The 6,775-nt window shown below is 46.6% G+C and overlaps 1 protein-coding gene and 1 long non-coding RNA gene across 7 annotated transcripts in view; one reads left to right on the top strand and one right to left on the bottom strand.

Annotated features, from left to right (window-relative positions):
- The window catches only part of HOXA3 (homeobox A3), an 18,869-nt gene that overhangs the window by 6,404 nt on the left and 5,690 nt on the right, over positions 1 to 6,775 (bottom strand). Inside the window, exon 2 of one of the 6 annotated variants that reach the window (XM_019508627.1) lies at positions 4,505 to 4,695. The exons of 3 other annotated variants lie outside the window; for them this stretch is intronic. The gene's annotated coding sequence lies outside the window, so the exon portion shown is untranslated. Of the gene's footprint in view, positions 1 to 3,295; positions 3,732 to 3,756; positions 3,858 to 4,504; positions 4,696 to 6,775 lie in introns of those variants that run through there. 2 more of the 6 variants (XM_019508632.1, XM_019508633.1) reach the window with 2 other exon arrangements.
- LOC109291580 overlaps positions 3,998 to 6,775 on the top strand; it is an 8,736-nt gene continuing 5,958 nt past the window's right edge. Inside the window, exons 1-2 of the long non-coding RNA XR_002095894.1 lie at positions 3,998 to 4,217; positions 5,903 to 6,323. This is a non-coding gene — a long non-coding RNA (uncharacterized LOC109291580). The remainder of the gene's footprint in view (positions 4,218 to 5,902; positions 6,324 to 6,775) is intronic.

Below are 6,775 nucleotides of genomic sequence, written 5' to 3' on the forward strand. Positions count from 1 at the left end.
GGGTGCCCGGGGGAGAGCCGGCCCCGGCCCCGGCCCGCTGCCGGGAGCTCCCGGGCGCCGAAAAGTTGTGGGAGCAAGTCCGCCCCGAGCCCAGCCCAGCCCAGCCTGGGGCCGCAGCCTCCGCCTGCCCCCCGCGCGCCCCTCCGGGAGGAAGGATGGGAATGATTACAGGGGCTAATGATTAACTGGTGCGCGCGTGAGTACACGCGCGCGGGGAGAGGTGCACACGCACGCATGGACACACACAGGCGGAGATGTAGAAAGAGACACACAGAGGTGTGCAACCTCCCCCACCACCTCCATGCACACACACACACACAGATGCACGCACCGAGCAAGGTACACACGTCCACACAGATGTGTCCCCACGCACACATGTGGACACACACAGGGATGTACACTCAGAGAAATGGACCCCCCCCACACACACACACACAGATGCACAGCGCCCCGTGCCCGCGTACAGAGCAGCTCAGAGTCACCTCTCCCCTGTGCATGTGTACACCCCCCCCGGAGATGCACCCTGCACGTGCGTGCGCGGGTCTGTACTCACATATGCAGCCTGCACGCAGCTTGTGCCTGAGTCAGTGGGTTTGGTTTTGTTTTGTCTTGTTTTTAATTACCCAAGTGTCCCAGCAGTAAAATGTGACCCCCGCCACAACGGCAACACTTTCGCTTCCACACCCCCCACCCCCCGCGCATCGAGTTGAAGCCTGTATCGCAGCCGGAGGTAGCCGGCGAGGGCGAAACACATTAAATGGAGATTTAGAATAATTACCGGGCGTAAATTTGTCGTTACTTCGTTAATTAAGGCATAAAAAATATATAGAACTAGTGCGTGGAAGCCGCCAGGGAGCACGGTGTCACCTTAAAGCACGAACAAAGCCAGGGAGAAGCGAGAAATAAGAAGCAGGCTAAGGCCAGGGTGGCCTCTTCTGCATACCAATGGTTTTTGTCATTTATGGCTATACAAGATTTATGACTTCATGCACCCGAGCTGTAAACAGAGCGCTGCTACAGAAAACACTTGCTCCGTGTGGCACAACCGATGGCACCACATGAAAGGGGAAGCCGGGCAGCGTAGGAGGGGAGAAGAGGCAGAAATTCCCTCGTAGGCATTTTGCTCCCGGCCGCCCCTCCGAGGGTGCGGGGGAAGAAAAGCCTCTCTAGTCAATAATCAACCCCGCACTTTCTTCGGAAACTGCTGATTTGACTTTCTCCCCGCGGCCGCCTAAAATAGCAAGAGGCAACCCCAGAGCCCCCCTGGAGCAAGCGGGGGGACTGGGGAGATGGCAGAGGTCTGCGGGCTCGGGCGTCGGTGCCGCTTTTGGATCACTAGACTCTCCGCTCAGCATCTCCCGGGCTTTCAGATGGGGGCATGCCGAGCTCGGACTCGAGAGATACAGAGAGGCTGGAACTTTTTTTGGAGGGGAAAGGGAGAGGAAAAGGGGGCAGATACTGGCTTTAAGCCGCAGATTTTTCAAGGTATTTCAATTCGCACATGGGTCCCTTGGAATTACTGAGCTATTTTCCTCGATGCCTTTGATCTCGCCAGAAAAGCCCTCTCTAATCGCCTCGCACGACGCCTCTTGTTCTCACTACCCAACTCTGTCATTTGAAAATACGGCGGCGATTTATTCTTATTTTGCCCCCCCGGCCGGTTGTCATTCGATGCATCCTGTAAACGCGCAGCTCCTTCCACCGCCGCGTCCACGCAAAGAGAAACTGCTGCAGCTCTCCCTAGGAGAGGGCCGGCTCCTCTCTGCGGTAAGAGCCGAGCAAACTGCTCGGAGTCGGACCCGGGGACGCATTTGCCCTGCGTCCTGCGACGAGGACTTGGCTGCATTCTCCGGAGGGCGCGGGCGGGAGTGGGGCGCCCCGGCCAGCGGGAATGTCGTCAGTCCGGGTGGAAGAGAGACCAGCTAGATCTTTATCGGGCTTGCTCTGAACCAGAAGCTCCCAGGATAGCTAATGTATTAACACTTCGGGGCTAGTGGAGGGGGCAAAGCACATTCTGCCTCCTCTAGAGTAGGAAGAAATTCCCAAAGAAGTGTACCCCAAAGTCCTGGCCGAGCTGATCGGGGGGGTTAGCCGCCCTCGACGGAGTGCCCCGGCAGATCTTGCGGACACACCTGTTTTAAATGTGTGCCGGGGTGTATATTATCGAGCGCCATAAAGTCACAGCTGACACTTCATTGTGTGTTTACTCGACATCTGGGGGGTTTACACAGGCATAAAGCAGCTCGGAATAGCCCTGCTCCACTCAGCTCTCCGCGCCCCCGCAGCCTTTGCGGCGGGACTGGCTTATTTATGACTGTTTTAACTGGGTCAAAATGCGCCCGAACTGGGTCATAAATCATAAGAAACGATGACAAGTAATTGAGCTGCAATTAAAGCTTACATTTTATTTGCACGGCGCGTTTTGGCCCATTTAAAACACGGGAAGGCAGTTTTTAGCTTTTAAACACGCTGTGGGGAGCGAAAGAGCTCTCCTTTCAGCATCTCCCAGAAAGAAGGCCGTGTTTCACGGTGGAAGGGGAGAGAAAAACGGCATTTCTTTGGGCCAGCTCTGAGCTAAGGATATACATTGGCCGCTAAACAGAAAAAAAAAAAAAAAAGGAAGAAAAAAACCCCTCCGTTTCCGTTTGCTCGGAGTGGATGGCAGTTTTAAACCGGCCTTTCTGGTTCAAGTAAAGAACGTTTTGTTTCTAAAAGGCTGATTTTTTATTTTTATTTTTTTTGCCCCTGACTCGCTCATAAATTGAGTAATTACAAGTGCTCAGCAATCTGGGACAAAATGGGACAGCAACATCGAGACAATCCCCCTGCCCCAGCTCACTGGAAACATAAATCACAGCTCCGCACTCTGACCTTTCCCAAAGCTGGAACCCACTGGTGGGTGTAATTTCCTCCCAACATTTGCACCCCTCTATAACACAAGTAGCCCTTTAATTTTTCGTAATTTAAGGCGCATTTCGACCCGATCTCTGGAGAGCAGGTTAGGACACGGTGGTGGGGAGAAGAATTTAGGGAGAGTGGTACTACTCCTACAAGAGATACCCCCTCCCCCCCCGCCCCCACTTCTGGCTTTCCAAGAGCCCTGCTCAGAGGGAAGCACATTTCCAGAAGCTGATTTATGGGCATAAAGCATTTGTTCCTAGGCAGATCATTGTCGGGTGCATCCGGGTTTGGTCAGACTAAGGGAATCGCCGAGCAGCGCGAGTCCCAGCCCGCCTGGCAGGATAAACAAAGTAGCACTAAGCATCATAAATAAAATGGCAGCACAATTGCATACTCATCGATTTCCAGCGCCGGCATCGGCAAACCAATCGCCCAGAGAACCAGATAGCCACAGCCCCGGCCCCAGGCGAGGAGGGTTTCTCAAAGCCGCTCCAATCATTACAGTAAAAAAGAATAATCAAAATAAAGCCTCCTCCGTGCCCCTTTTTGATCATAAAGGACCACGCGAATAGCAGCATACAGGGGCTTTAGCAGGGGCTCAGGCCAGCCGAGACACACGACATCTCTACGGGACAAAAACCAAACCCCAATAATCAGAAACTCTCTGCTGTGTTGGCTGCCATGAGATACTTCGGTATTTTCCGCTGCAAATTGAAACAAAGGGGGGAAGGCAGCTTGATTTCACCGCGCGCGCGCGCGCACACACACACATACACACACCCTTCAGCCTTTTCTCCTGACCTTTGCCTTGACCAGCAATAACTCACCACATAAATGAACAATCAACGGAAATACCTTAAAATAAAATCCATCCTTTCTAACGAAGCATCGCGTCCTATCAGCTCGCCAAGAATCTTTCCATAAGGACCCAAGGCTGCAAACCGAAATGGCAGGCTCTTGCAAGGGAGGAAGGGGGTGGTGGGAGGGGGGGGGAATAATAGAAAGCAGTTCTTGCTCTGAACAGAAACTGGAAAAGCGTAATCACAGACGAAGCCAGCCCGGGTCTCCACTCCAAATGCCACAATAATGCGCTGTATTATGTGCTCACGTGGTCATACGTCAACTTAAATCCTTTTATTTGAAATAGGGAATCGGTGAAGGAACAAGGTTTCTAAGCGCAATCCTCTGATTTTGAAAGCCTCCACCAAACCCATTAAAGAAGAGTTTTAAGAGAAAAAAATATGTATCAGGCGATGGAGCTGATTGCATTTGTTTTCTCCCACACTAATATTTCTTTACACAAAATCACAGGCAAGGTAAGACGAATTGTTTCCATATTATGGGATTACATTGCACTTTTCTATTAACCCTAATTAACTGACTTTTCCTTAAATTGACCTGCAACACTGAACCACATCTAACAGCGGTGGGCTTCGCAGTCCAGTAAGAAAGTCAAATCTTCATACCATTCTTTCAATAAGGAACTCCTTAATGACTAACAGTCTTTCCCACCGCCTTCTCTATACTGCTATTGTATGGGTCTTGCTTAACACCCACACTTTACATCAGGGCATCTGTAGAAACTTAAAAGAGCTATAATTACCTGACAAAGGCAAAAAAGAGTCTCTTCTAATACTGTAGTTGATTTTTGTCCTTGTAACACACTATGCAGAATGCGTCTTCTTTCACTGGGGTGGATCCGAATTTTGCAACATCTTTTGGGACATTCCTGTTAAACCTGCACTTACGTATTGCCTATACAACTGCTTGAGTGATGCACAGAATTATAGGTTTCTAAAGATGAAAACAAATTGGAAAGAAATGATCTGACTCTCCAGGAAAAAAGAATCACTCTCACACCTCCCCCAAGTCAACTTGCAAAATGAACTGCTAATGTGAACACATACACTTCCTCCTAAGGCTGATCAGTTTTTAATATTTACACAGTACTTTAGATAACAAAAGAGACCTGGATTTCACAGAACTTTGCTGAAGACAGTTAAGGAAAAAAAATGTCACTGTTCCAGGTTGGTGACTGAAGATTGGGAAGTTCTTGTCATAATTTTGCATTACAATACATGGATTCATTTAAATATTTCCAAGCCCCGCTCTAGAATTTTTAAGAAACTTTCAGGCTCTCCTTCTGTTGCCATTTTGCATCTTCGCCTCTGCTTTAATGGATAGAAAGATAATTTTTGTGCAGTGAATTTTATCACTTACGGACCTCATGGACAAACTGTAGATAATCTGATTTTGATTGCAAAGTGGAACCTAAGAGGCAGATGGAAGTTAAAGCCATCAATAATATTAGTAGACTTTACAACAGAATCAGCGTGACATTAAAACAGAAGGAGAATTTGCAATTTTTCAAATGGAAGTGACTTCCATAGTTATAGGGGCTCGCCAAGAACCTGAATGAAGAAATATCTGAGAAAACACAGCACGTTAGCCACACACAACATCTACACCTCCATAGCTCTTAAAGCTATCTTTAACCTTACTAAATTTAAAGCAAGGGTGAAATATGCGAAGAAGAATTTTTAGCTGATTTCAATAAAGTGCTTTTAGGTCTCATAAAAGACACATGCACACACACATGCACAAAGGTTTTTTTTTTTTTTGTCAATAATGCAATTGAAATTAATGCATAATGAAGCAGAAGCTAAAAGAGCATAGTAAGTCTTCCTTGGGTCTCTTGTAAAAAGTTATCGACTGCTTTGACTCAAAAGCAGGAAGATAGCTTTAGAACTTGCAGTCCTGAGCAAATAGAAACTACAAAAGCAATAAATCACAATCATAAGTCAGGGGTTCAGCTTCAGCTTAAATGCCTTAACGCTAGCTCTGGCCATTGGTTTAAAAAAACTATTTCTATGAACATCTTTATTGGTATTAATGATCAAGCTAATACTAAAACTACTGTTTAACAATTAACTTAGTGTATGCAGTGGAGAAATTAATTCCTAGGAAAAGTAACTTCTTGATATATGAATTCCTTCTTTAGGGTGTGCGTTAGACGAACGGAAAGAAAGTCTTTCAAACTTTACCGGGTCTTGGATCGCAGCTGAAAATGATTCCCTTTCATCGGTTCTGGAATTCATTTTCTTTGGTCAAGTATCACGATTACGAGTTTTCAAAGAGAAATTCAAAAGGACTTGAAAGCATCACCAGCCAATAGAATACAATGCTCCTGGAGATTCAACATTATGTTTTACTAGCTCTACCAAATGCAGACCTGAAAACTTTCCTTTTTTTATTTTTTAAAAGCTGAAAATATGCAGTTTCTCGGAAGGTTGATACTCTTTTTTTTTTTCACGTGGCTTTGAGCTGAGACTCCAAGCAGCGATAACTGCAAAAGCGAAGTTTTAATCTGTGTGAATGAAGTGAGCCTCTTCGTGATAGATTTGATTTCAAATATTAGCATTGTAAGTAACCCTACACCTCTGATGTAAATAGATTCCGAAATACTTTTGCTCCCTCTCTTTCATGTTCATGCTTATTTCATTAGTTTAAAGGTAAGGCTAGCACTTCAGGGCAAGGTGGAGTTGGAAACACTAGTTCATAGAGATGTTTTAGTATTTCCCCTTTGCCTGGAACACTTGATAATCGTACGGGTGTAAAGCTGTTTACTTGCATCCATGCACTGGATACGGATGAAGTTGGCTCCATTCGATTTTGATCATTTTGAATCGGATTAAAAAGAAAAAAAAATCCCTAAAAATCGAATGAAGCTATTTAAAGGCAACTTTACTGAGCCTCAGTGGACCTCGTGAATATTGGATTAATATTCAGAATCTGAAAATATTTCCGGACAAATTTTATAGGTATGTGAATCATGCTTGAAAATGCTTATTCTCCCCCCCCCCCCCCCCAAAAA

This window comes from Gavialis gangeticus, unplaced genomic scaffold (assembly GCF_001723915.1).
Source record: "Gavialis gangeticus isolate Ggan-Ray unplaced genomic scaffold, GavGan_comp1, whole genome shotgun sequence".
NCBI classification, from domain to species: domain Eukaryota; kingdom Metazoa; phylum Chordata; order Crocodylia; family Gavialidae; genus Gavialis; species Gavialis gangeticus.